Below are 13,618 nucleotides of genomic sequence, written 5' to 3'. Positions count from 1 at the left end.
CTGACATAACTCTGTCCTCTAGAAGGGTTGTGTGCTCACTGTTTCATCTTTTTATATATGTGGAGCACGGTTCCTTAAGTTCATTTATATCATTTTCTACTGCACTTGCTATATGTTTTTTAAATACTTTTCAATATGGACCTTACAATTCAGAAGAAAGATTCATCACTTTAAATGAGTTGACAAGTTTTAATAATCAATCAACAGCAGCTCCAGTATTAAACACAGTGTGCGTAGCTTAGAAACTTCTAACAAGATCACTGCAGAGACCAAAAAAATAAATGTGCTCAGTAGCTGTGCAAAGGATGTAGCAGGTAGACACAAGTATTTTAGACACAAACTCCATTTCCCCTTGTCTATTTGAACTCCAGTACCTTGAAATGCATCTCTTTGACCCTCTCTACAAAAAAATTCCCTTTAGTATACAGACCATGCAAACATCAGCAATCAAAAGAGAACAGAAATATGCAAAAACATATCACCTAAAAAATACAAAAAATTGCAGATGCCAATAAACGCACTCCTGGCTAACATCAAAGACTGAAACAGTACTAATTTTATGAATTCTAATTGAACTCCGTCCTGACTTTAGAATGGGAAACATTCCTGTCATGGTGTCAAAGAGCACACAACACCTGGAGAAATTAAAGAGCTAGCTTTAATATAAATGTGTTTGCACACTACATGGATTCATTCTCACTTTGTTTTATTTTATTCATCTTTCTGTGGGGAGTTCTGATTACAGATTAGGTTTAATTCTGTTGAGTTAGCTAAGGGGTGAGAAGGGGGGTTGTGTTGTTCCAGTTGTCCACTGTGCAAAGTGCTTTTTTACTTGATATATTTCTGTTAGGTATGAGTAATTTCTAGTTGAAGTACGTGCTTCAGCTGTGCTGCTTTGGGTGAAGTTGTCAACTACAGGTTAAACTGAAGAAATGCCAGAGACATCTTTGGTGATATTGCTGTCACAAAACAATTAGGAATCCATTCAGAAAATGTTACTCACTAAGAAAAAGAAATAAATGAAATAAAACTTGACTAAAAATATTTTTGTAAAATTAAACTGAAAACATGAAATAATAGCATTACTTAATATAATATAAATAATAAAAGTGAAAACACAATGTATATTCATACTTCTGTACTAAATTTATCTCACTCCACAGACTGTTAAACACACACGAGCTGAAATAAATTACACCAAATCCATTATACTGAATTGTGGTGTGTTGCCACTAAACTTTGCTAACTGCATACAATTCTGAGCCATTATATAGAAATAAGGCAACATTTCCTTTGGGTTTGCTTGTTTCTATTCACTCTGTGATGTAGCACACAGAAGCCCCCACTAAATGCAGATGTTTCAGCTTGCAACAAATGAACATTTTTTCAGACTGTTCTGCAGAAACACCCCTTTATAAAAATGAACATTTTCAGTCTGGGCTGATGTCTTTCACAGAGCTGTCAGTCATGACAGATGAGTGGATTGTAATATGTAAAAGAGAAGAGGTTGCTATGTTTTCAAATAATATACATGATTTACTCTGAGTTTTGTATTACAGAACATGTAGGGAAAACATCTAGCATATAAGCTGTGTAGCCTGGTTAGCCATTTATCTGTAGAACATGGAATAGCTGTTATGGAAAATATACCTGAGACATTCTTCACACATAGAATTTAGTCTTATAAGTTACATAAGTATTCTGTGGGAACCTATGCAAGTCATTTTTGTGTGACATATCTAATGAGTGGCAGCTTAACTGATTCGCTAGATTCATAGTCAGTCTTATTATTTACTGTTCTAGCTTTCAGCCATCAGTGGACCATCAGGGTCACATGACCATTCTACAGTCCTGACTAAATGGTCACTGTTCTGAATCCTATATTCACTATGCAGCTCTACACCCAACAGTCCAGCTAGAAAATTATTAAAACCAATTGCTTACTAATGGGTAACCAGAATCAAATGGTTTCTGTTCTAAACTCCTCCAAACATGTATACTTTATATTAGTGGCCATTTGACTTATATAATTAATATGTACATAAATGCTAGTTATTTCTCCTGAAGACTGCACAATTACTAATAACATCTCTCTTCCCAAAGGAAGACTCTGAATCAGTCCTAAAAAATATTTGACAATTTCCTGTTATACCCTGCTAGGTGAAATCCTGTTAGAAACAGTTTCTCTTTAGAGGGTTATCCATCTAGGTAACTAGGTCATATTTTGGGATAATCAGCATGGGTGGTCTTGCTCACAATATGCATAAATGCTCTTCAGGCTCTTACAGGCCTAAATTCTAAGCACAGCTGATGAAGATATACTAAATGGAGCTGTTATCTTTGGTCTAATAACAGCTTTTGATTAGGTTTTGAATCCTCTGTTCCTCAGTAAACTTACAAAATATACACAGAGTCTATAATATTAAACTAGTTTATGCTAAAGTAGTCTAAAACTATTTTAAAAGCTGATGCCATCATGTGAAGAACATCGTAATTGTTTTAATCTTACAAATTCCAAGTCAGTGACATATAGTGGGAAGAACACTGGTAACGCTGGATAAGACAGTATATGACTCAGGTCTTGATAAAAAATGCAATCACTGTTTTCATATTCAGACAGACTACAGCATATTGTGCCATCTATTTAATTTTCTTGCCCTAGCATGTGGTGTTTCTAAGTTTGGTGCTGCTCTGGAATAGATTGCTACAGTGTTCTGAATCCTTCAAAGTGGTGGACAGCCACCTACAGGTTTAAGTCCAACTGTCTACACACTGCAAATCACTTAATATATCTTATCTAAACAACCTGGTCCTTTAAGAACCTCTTGCTTGATATCTTAATGGCTGCGGCTCAAATAGTCAATAAGGCATTCACTTTCACTGCCTATAATTCAAGTCACAGTCTTGCCTGGTCAGCTATGGTCACTCACATGCCTAGCCCCTTTCATGAAAAACTCAAGCATTCCTGGCCTTCCCAACAGCCAGTGTTCCTCTTCTAGAGTATCAGAGGTTAGGCTTTGTCTAACCTTACTGCAGATCACCCGTACTTAAAATTTCTTAATTAACTATACAACATTTAGTTTTTTTCAGCAGCTACACCACTTCCTTTATCCTCTTAGTTATTTTCTTATTTCTTGTCCATTTGTAATTTAATCAGTTTTCTGCACTCTGTCCAGCTGTCCTCACTAACTCACCATTCTAACTTGAGCCATTTTACAGCTTTCTTTTACTCATCCTCCATTTGTACTTAAACCTACTCCACCTCACATTCTATTTCTCCCACTCAAATACCTACATCTATTTCTCTCTTAGTATTATGTTCCAATGTTTCTTCACCTTTAGATTAAATCAGAGTAAGCATTTACCTGAAATGTATCTTTAGTTTTCCATTCTCCTTCACAACTAATATTATTTCTGAAATGGGCTGCACAGCTGATTTGCAAGCATGAGTGTATATTTATGCACAAGTCTACTTAAAATTATCTAAAAGCAACAATATCTAAACACAAAATATTAACAAAAACAGTATCTAAACTCAAAAACATCTAAACACAAAATATCAACAAAATCTAACCGGATCCAAAATCGATGTTTTTGCAGGAGGGCAAGCCTTCCCTCCACCCCTATGTGTATTATCTCTGAGTTTGCACAACAGTAGGGAAACGGCATAGACCCTTCTGAAGTCTAACTTTTATTTAGTCGATATTTTAGATTTTTTTATTGGTATTTTGTGTTTAGATATTTTTAAGTAGATCCATACATACACACACACACACACATATATATATATATATATATATATATATATATATATATATATATATATACACACGTGTGTGTTTGTGTGTGTGTGTGTGTGTGTGTGTGTGTGTGTGTGCATGTGTGTGTGTATGTGCCTGAGCCTGTTATGTTAGGTGATATTTTTTTAAGGAAAGGTATAGCATTAGGGGCAGAGGCAGGGTTAGGGTTAGCACTTGTTAATAAGGTGGTGCAGAGGGGCAAGTGAGTGACCAAAAATCTTTGCTCTGTACAAAAGTCTTATTTCCTTTATTCGCTTCCTTTATTGATCAAAAGATAGACTGTATTCTAAACTCAGATGGAAGTAATGAACCAAAAGCTTAAAACCCATATAAGCAACAAAATTATAGAGCTTACAAATGACTTAAATGTTTATAAAATGTACTATATGAAACAAACTAGCTTTTCAATAGCAGAAGATCATTTTACTGCACCTTGTTAAATAAAATAATCATTAGTCTCTATGCCAACAGAATGACTCAGTAACTGCTGTTTTCGGCTATGGTCCATCCAGAAAAGTTTGGAGTTAGACTGGGTATAAGCTCAAACAGGTTTATTGCAGTTGGAATTTTAATTCATCAGCTATAACATAAACTTAAAAGAATAATTACAAATATGACACCCATAGATGCTCTATTAATAGAGTTACTTAAGAAACTTGCTAAATTAGTTAAGTGCCATGGGCTGTGAAGGCAGGAGAAAGCTGATTTACATGACATTTCTACATTCAACAAACAGAAGAAAGACTGCCTTTACTTCCCTGCTGACAGCTCTAATACAAGTTTATTTTTATTGAAGCAAGCAATAATTTCAAGATAGTTCCAACATTATGATTTTAAGCATTCTGCTGTGCTGTGTAAACTATTTATTTAAGGACCTTTCTTGGCTTTCATTCAGTACACCCACCATAATAATCCTGCAGTTAGACCAAACAGACTACAGATTAGCAGACAAAGCTGGTGTAAAACAGATGAAGATCCCTTTTGATTTCTTGTGTTTGTTGTATCCACAATCTTTTTCAAGTGTTTAAAGTTGCGCTCGATAATAATTCATAATCAGTGTTCTAGCATGCACTGCTTGAGATGATAGTATCTGCCATATGACATAATAAATACAACCATGACAAGTAATGCTATGCAAACATTGGCTTATGTCCTGTTAATAGTATGTTGTATAATATCTTTACACCAAAGCCATAACATGATTATTGAAGGATGATTACTTAGTTACCAAGCCTATCAGAAATGTGAACAGAAGAAGCTGATGCTGTATCTCTCTAAACTTCTGCCTGTAATGTTTATAAGTACCTTTATCTTTTCCCGAGTGTTTATGTACTGCCTTCCAGTTAATAACAGCTGCATGTAAACATTCAGTTCCCTTTCATTAAATGATGTCATTTCGATTTATAAAACTTTACTGCTGCATTTAAAAATGTATGCAGTAAGAATGAAGACTTGCTTCAGAGGTCTCATGGACGATGGCATAAACTACAGTTTAACAATGGAATCTTTTAATTGCATCGCCTGTCACCTGCCTTCTACCAGACTCGTGCCAGTTCACTTTGCTCTGAAAAAAAAAAAACAAGGCCTGGAACTCGGCAGTATCACAGCATGCCTGACCGTCAGCCAAGAGCAGAAATAATGTGCTGGTTAATGTCACAGCATCAGCACTCTCCTGCTGAGCCTATGAATTGTGTTACATTTGAACAAACAAATGTCATGTGTAGGGGTGCTGGTCAAATGTCTACTGGCAACTGTACAATGCTAACGTAAATCTCTTGAACAGAACACCAGGAAAAAAGTTCCATTCCTCAAGTTAAAAAAAGCAGGAATTCTGTACCTTAAGCAACCATTTGCTGGTGAATGAAATATTTTACAGCACTGTTCCATTTAAATTAAAATAGTAAGCATCCAGTTTAAAGAAAAACAACAAGATCTGATCAGGTTTGAGGCATGCTGTTACAGCATAATTGATGGCACCAGCAATCAGAATTCAGGAATAGAAATGGAATGTTGGGGTCCTGCCAAGGCAGGAGAAGCATAACAGTTCCACAGACCTGCACTGACTTTATGCAAGACTGTGAGTAGATGGGCAGTTTACTGGGAGGGAAGAGAGAGAATTGTGAAGCATACACATCTGTTGTGGTTATAGCACAAGTCCTACTGTTGTATCCTGGTTTTGAATGATATATAGCAAGGGACTCCTTTAAAATAATGGGAATAGAAGGCACTGTAAATCACGGACTGGCCAATGCCAGTATGTGTCATCCATAAGACTGCTGCATACAGACTCTGGATTTATATTGCTTAGGATAGAACCCCCCCCCCCTTTATGCTTCAACAGGAACAGTATGTATGTGCATGTGTGTGTGTGTGTGTGTGTGTGTGTGTGTGTGTGTGTGTGTGTGTGTGTGTGTGTGTGTGTGTGTGTGTGCTTTGAAACATTTAGTAGCCATAAAAATCACTGCATACAATGAAATACAGGTGCAGCCTACACTAATAAGGAGAAATTGTCTTTCTCAAATGAACAATAAAACTCCTTTATCTTCCATTTAACACATGTAATAGAGAAGTAGTGACATAGGTGATAACATTAATCATCCTCTGACAAAGATACAATGGGAAATAACTGTAGAAGAATGAGTCTGTCAGTTTATTATATTTATTTATTCATAAAGATGTGTTAACAGTGTGAGTGGACTGATCAAATAGCCCTTTTCAGTCATGACCTGCGCCACAAAGCCAAAAAATAAATAACAGAGTACCTAACCACAGATGGCATATAAGGTAGACTTTTACCTAAAAAAAGCATCTATGCAAACAGTTAGGACTGCAGTATTGTAACAGGAGCAGACCAATGCTGCTATCACAGAAATGTATATCTATATGTTAAAATAGTGGAATTATATAAAAGGCACTATGTAAAATTCTAAGACTATAAAATAATAAAAATGTAAAATTGGAGATCTGTAAACTTGAAAACACAAGGAGATAAATCTCATGTGAGACTGCAGTACATGAACAACTGAACTATTATCTTAGAAACAGTCACAGTGCTGAAGATCTTTGAATAATGTTGAACGTAAGTGTATAAATCTATGTGCAGTGAAAACAAGTGAGTCACCACATTAAGCACTTAACATGCTTGTACAACAGACATCTTATAGTTGAGCTTTACTTGTACGTTTACATAAAGGTAAGCAGCCCTAACTGTGTAAGGAGTATGCACACAAGTACTTTGACTACAGCAAGGCTTTCTTCGAATAGTCTCAAAGGCAAATATCCCAGGTGTGAAGGACTTGGGTCCATCTTGGGACAAAATAATAGTAATGTTTTGTTAAAATAAGTCAGAAGCAGTGGCAGGTATGGTGACAGGATCATTAGATATGGATTTCTTGATAGGGTGGGAGATCCATCCTCCACAATATATTAACCAATGAGAATGAAGAAGTAATGTATTGCAGATTCTGTCTTTTCAATAGTAAGATAGGCTCATCTTGAAAGAAGCTAACAAAGACAAGATCTAATCACTGCAAAAGTAACTTCAAAGTGCCATGCTGTGACCTGGAGAGTTAATAATTCTAAATGATTACTGGGAAGAAATTGCACACAGGTCATTGTTTAATATATAGCCAGCTCGACTTATTACACATACTTGAACTGTGATTTTTAACACTGTTATTCCAGCTGTTGCTATGAACCTTGGCTCTAGATAATTGTCATTGTTGAAATGCCACCCTGACCCCATGTCCAAAAATGGCAAAAGGGGTTGTGGATGGCTGGCTGGATAGATGGATGAATGGATCTCTTGCTTAACTTTTGAGCATGAAAATGACTCAGTAGAATGAGTGCTCTACCCCAGTCAACAAATATATATAAAATAATACATGCAATCAGACATTTTTTTTTAAGATTAGAAGCAGATGCTGAAATTTACATACTCTTCTCAAATTCATATTATTTATTTTATTTTATTTATTTATTAGCATTTGTTTACTAGGAACATCCACTGTGCCAAGAAGAAGCCATTTTCAGTGGAGAGCCGGGGAGAAAAGCTCCACAAAGGCAGTTAGTATAACAGTTACATAATATTGGAACAGTTTGTGCTAACAAGAAGCATAGTCATAACAGACATTATAAATACAATAAAGTACATTATTAAAATGTAGGTGGTACAGAGAAATAATGTAAAAATACAAGGCATAGATGTAAATCCAAGGAACATATTCTACTACACTCTGATGTTAGTGTACACTCCAGAGTAGACTGTTATGAGTGTGGAAGTGCTTTAATATAGGTAGAATTAGAATAACTATCTAAAGGTATATGTGTTAGAAGTAAAGAGACATTAGTACTACAAGTAAAGAGTGTGAAGAAGTAATAGAGTCAAGATTTGGAGGATTGAAGTAGAGGAAAAAGGTGATCTGATGTAGGGAAAAGGAGTCAAGTCTTAGGAAGATGGAAGTTAGACTATCTACAGTGCCAGAGGGTGGACAGATGCTGTTTCAGAGCTGTTTTGAAGGAGGAGATGTTACTGATAGCCCTAATAGCTAATGGGAGTGCATTCCATAGTTTAGCAATAGAGAAGGAGTAGAGCAGAGCATTTGATCTGCTGGGAGGTTTGCTTTGTAATCTTACAGGAGAAATTGGTTTTCAGAGCTGAGTGATCTATTTAGGTGGTAGTGAGTTAGGACTGGAGACAGTCAAGGGCTATATTAATATTTCACTTTGGCAAAATGTTAATTCCTCTCTGTTTTCATTGTTACTTTCATTACATTATGGATGAAACTGAGAGGTTTGAAAGCTCAGTACATATTAAACTGATGACCGATTGCTCCATCAAGGCTGCACATGAATATGGTGATTTTGCTACATCTTAATGCATGAAGGAGTACTTCCATAAAAAGAATCCAAAATACACATTTTCTTTACTTTTCATGGCTACAGTTTAATAGAAATTTCCCTGAACCTTCCAACTTAATAGTTCCAACTCAGGATAAAGCAAGAATTTTACCGATGTAGCAGTTACATATAAGTGCTGGAAGGCTTGTCAAATTCTATTTGTCTGAGCCATACAACATCCATTCCAAGGGATGTCATTAAATCAGAATTTGAAGTGACATATTGAAAGTCAGTGTTTTGCATGTATGAATGAAGTCTGATGAAGCCTCCAATGATACAGAGATGAAAAGTTCTATTTTTTTTTTCAAATGGATTATCTCTGCCTCTCTCTCTCTCTGCTATTTTTCTGATTTCTTTCTCATTTTAGCATTGCTTTTAAGCATTTTTTTTTTAGTTTTACTTTTTGAGAGCTACTTGGATTTATGTTTTGTGTAAAGAAGTAAGCTGTGATACACTCAAACATGTCATCAGCATGTTGTTCTGGTATAAATGGCACAATTAACTCCATAAATATGATAGAACTCTGATTCAGTGACATTCTAGACAATTAGCTATTGTCATTTGTTTGCCAGAGAACCTATAAGACATCTGGGCATCTACTTTATTCAGGTATAGAGGACACAATACAAGGAGGGCTTCAAGAGCATTGTTAAAAAAAGAACATTTATTTTCAACAAAGGAAAGATTACATAGCAGAGGTATGAAAAACTTGATATTTTAGACGTAAAACAGGAATAATCTGGAAAACACAGAAATGATGGTCAACAGCATTATCTTAAAAAAAATGAAAAGCACAACACCATTGGTATAGTCAGAAAAGTAAGCATCTACTAATTGTAAAAGGAAATATTCTAGTGTAGCAAATTACAGTATTACGCTATAATAGAATCTTGGGATAGCTCAATGAAAGGAGGAAAAGGCAAACAGAGTAGGCAAACAACAGCAATAGAAATTTGCATGAGACAATGAGGCATGAGTGATGGAAGGACCAGAGTAAAACAGCAGGAAAGGATGCGATACTGATCCCAATGTAGAAATGGCTGAACAGAATGCTCTGGGACCATTTATGCACTGCATTTACTTATATTGCTTGCAGGGGAGTTCTAGATTAGTCAATGAAAGACAATGCATAACTACTGTCAAGTAGCTTATGGGTTATTAAAGAATGCAATTCAAGAGAGATTTAATCATTTGGAGTGGATTTTATTTCCTGAGGAGCATAGAGGAGACACAAATCAAAAGCTACATTGCAATTTTGAAAAAAAATGTAAGAGAGAGAGAGAGAGAGTGAGACAGAGAGAATGATAACAATGCTGATCTTATATTCTAAGCGCAATGTATAACTGGATTACACAAGTATTCTGTACTAAGCCTGGATAGACCCAGGATCTGATTATAGAACTAGGACGTCATACAAGGGTATGCACAGAAATGGGAAAGAAGTAATGCCAGCATATATATGCTGCTTATACCACGAGTACAGTAAAACATAAAGAAATGTTAGTATGCATTCTTCCATAACCTGTTGCTTTGCTCTACAAGGGAGGGTTGAGCAAAGTTACATGGAATATTTAGTGGTCTTCCTGAGTCCAGTCAGTGATCAGAAACTTTTTGCAGCACAGCAAGTCTTCAAAATATTTGTGTCAGACAAGGATCATGATGCTGACCTGGATAACTTCACATTCAGAAAGAAAATCAGGAAGACATTGCATCAATAACTGAAGGAATAAAATGAAATCTAAATAAAGCAAGGAAATAGCAAAGGTCTTACGGTGACAGCTGGTAGTTGAGTAGAACAAATTTGTGAATGAGTTCATATTTCACGAAAAACATGTGAGCAGCAGAGTTTCAGTTTAACAAGTAGTGTTATATTTAAAAGATAGGGGTTGGCCAAGGGGTGCAGTGGTTAGCATTGTCATATCACAGCAAGAGATTCTCTGGTTTGATTCTCGGCTGGGGTGCCTTCTGTGCAGAATCTGCATGTTCTCCCTGTGGTCACATGGGTTTCCTCTGGGTGCTCTGGTTTCCTTCCATATTCCAAAGACATGCAGTAGGTGCAGTGGGCACTCTAAATTGGCAATAGGTGAGAGTGTGTGCATGAGTGAGTGATGCAAATGAACTACCATGGCAGGGTTAGCCATTACGTGGTATAAACCTTGGTTCAAGATGATTGTCACTGTGGAAATGACACCCTGACCCCATGTGTAAAAATTGGAAAAGGGCTTGAGGATGGATGGATGAATGGATGGCCATTTAAAAGATAGGAAGGATTGCCAGATGGACTGTGCATATGTGTCTAGTATATTCTAATTAATTATGGCTTGATGTTTGCATTTCTCTAACTAGCATGGAATTATGGTTGGTGTTTTTAACTGACTGATTAATTTCTCAGTCAATTGTCTGTCAACACTGAGAATAAAGTCTACAGGCTGTTAATGAGCTTCATCCTGCAGTCCAGGATTTGATTCCCTTATAGCTCTGATTTGCTTACTGGGAGAATATCTGGATTCCATTAAACCAGACAGTAACAGTACTCCTGGGCTGAGCCTGACAAATATCCATGTGGATCAGTGCTTTACTATACATAAGAAATATAAGTAAATAAGCAGTGCAAATCCCAATCTCCTTCCATTTGGTTATCAGTGAAGAAGGTGATAAGACACAGTTTTACTGCATGGGATATTTCTTTTGCCGTTTGTTCTCTGATTCTGCAGTAGAAGAGAAGGTATGTATAGCAGCAGGGATAAAGCACAGCCTCAGTTCCTAGCCAATAAACATGACCTAACAACTATAATATTTACAGTGTTATATATTCTATATCTAAAGCCCAGCCCACAAAGCAACGTCCATTTAAGGAGGTAGTTACTACATTGTATATATATATATATATATATATATATATATATATATATATATATATATACATATCTATATACATATATATATATATATATATATATATATATATATATATATATGCGCTCACTCTATCAGTGTTTTCTACCTCATGTTGGACTCCAATATTTTATCATTACTGAGAATATATAATTGAGACATACTTATGTAGCCAGGATGATTTATATTTAATTCATGTTGTAATCTGAAATGTACTAAGACATACATTCATTGCATTTGGGCTATAACATAGATGCCCTTTCACTTCAAATGCCTACTACTTATGACATGGATGCAAAGAACAATTCAAAATCTTACTAGCACTACCTCAGTAAACTATAATATTATAATATTTCAAAAATAGACAGCAATTACTAATTTTTTGTTAATACTCATATATACCCATGATTGACTGAAATTAACATATGTCATTAATCCTATATATTGAAAAAACACCTGCTGTGCTGAAAAAACAGCACCGGCACTTATCCAAAATGTAGTTTAATCAATAGATTCAGCGCTTTTGTGCCAACACTTACCAGGAACTTCATCAGAACTAATTTCATTACAAACACTTACTCAATACTGTTTTAAAATCATGTGATTAAAACCTATCCCCTTTAATCAATTTTATTTATTTATTTATTTATTTTGCATTTGATTACTGGGAAAGTCCGTCTGGACACACGTCCTTTTCCAGTGGAGGCCTGCAGAGAAAAGCTCCACAAATAACATTTACATACAACAATAGTCTTCAATTTGAATTCACACAGTACAGTACATTATTGGCAAGTAGCATTATTTATCATATAACACAGAATTATATAATAGCACCAACAATTTAAAATATTAGTTTCAACAGAAAGTAGTTGTTACATTTTAGCAGATACAGGTAGGTGTAATTATTACAGAGGTGAGGAGAGAAGGATGGGGTGAAGGTGCGATGATAAGTACAGAAATAAGGAGAAAGCATAAGAAAGGGAGGGGTCCTAATATTAACCTCGACTGTCTCAATTGCACAACCATGAGTTCAACAAATGAGATTTTAAATTTTTTAAATTCATGTATAGAAGTTATAGCTGTGATGAGAGGGGGAAGTTTATTCCATTGTTTGACGGTTGTGTTAGAGTAGAGGGATGAACCAGCGGCATTATTATCTTTAGTTACTTTAAGGAGAAGTTTGTTAGTGGAGCGGAGGTTTCTGGTAAAGGCGTATGGAATTATCAGGTCTTGTGGTGAAGGGGTTTTCTCGGGATGATATAGAATTTTATGTGACAGGGTAAGTTGATTATGTAGAAGTAGGTGAGAAAGTTCAAGCCAAATGCACTGATTGAGAGCTAAACAGTAGTGTGAACTGTAAGAACTGTTAGTAGCAAATTTGGGGATTTTGTTATAGCAGGCTTCTAGTTTGATTAATTTAGATTTTCTAAGGTTGGTGAGGACTGGAGAGGCATATAGTAGTGTAGAGCTGAGTTGTGTGTGAGAAATAGTGGCCTTAGCAGTTTGTTAAGAACTGTTTATTTCTATATAGAGTACCTAGTTTTTTATGGGCTTTCTTTATGGTGAGAAGGATATGGATGTCGAATTTCATGTTGCAGTCAATCACAACCCCAAGAAGCTTTGTGTGGGTAACAGAAGATATGGAGAGTTTTGTTATTGGATATGATGTTAAATGAGAGGTCAGGACTGCTATGTTGTGTAGGTTGGAAGATGATAAGTTATGTTTGGTTTGGGTTGAGTATTAGGTGGCAGTCAGTAAGCTGATATTTGACAGAGAGAAAGTAAGCTTGAGTTTGCTAGTGTAGTTTTTGGAGGGAAGAGAAGGCACAAACTAATGTGGAGTCATCTGTGTACTGAATGACTGAGGAGTAGAGAGTAGAGGCGTAAAGGTTATTGGTGAATATAGTAAATAGTAGAGATCTGAGAATGGAGACTTGTGGAGCCCCTCTTGTTACTGGGAGCAGAGGTGATAGCTCCTGGTACCATTTTACTGCCTGCTGTATCCTTGTTAGGTAACTATGAAA

The 13,618-nt window shown here is 35.9% G+C and overlaps 1 long non-coding RNA gene across 1 annotated transcript in view; it reads right to left on the bottom strand.

Annotated features, from left to right (window-relative positions):
* LOC122800117 overlaps positions 1-5,261 on the bottom strand; it is a 180,576-nt gene extending 175,315 nt beyond the window's left edge. Inside the window, exon 1 of the long non-coding RNA XR_006364532.1 lies at positions 5,106-5,261. This is a non-coding gene — a long non-coding RNA (uncharacterized LOC122800117). The remainder of the gene's footprint in view (positions 1-5,105) is intronic.
* Positions 5,262-13,618: the final 8,357 nt, after the last annotated feature.

The sequence above is a fragment of the Protopterus annectens genome, chromosome 4.part0 (assembly GCF_019279795.1).
Source record: "Protopterus annectens isolate FY-2018-M chromosome 4.part0, PAN1.0, whole genome shotgun sequence".
Taxonomy (NCBI): Eukaryota; Metazoa; Chordata; order Ceratodontiformes; family Protopteridae; genus Protopterus; species Protopterus annectens.
The sequence above is the reverse complement of the archived record's forward strand: the minus strand, read 5'-3'. Positions and strand labels throughout refer to the sequence as shown.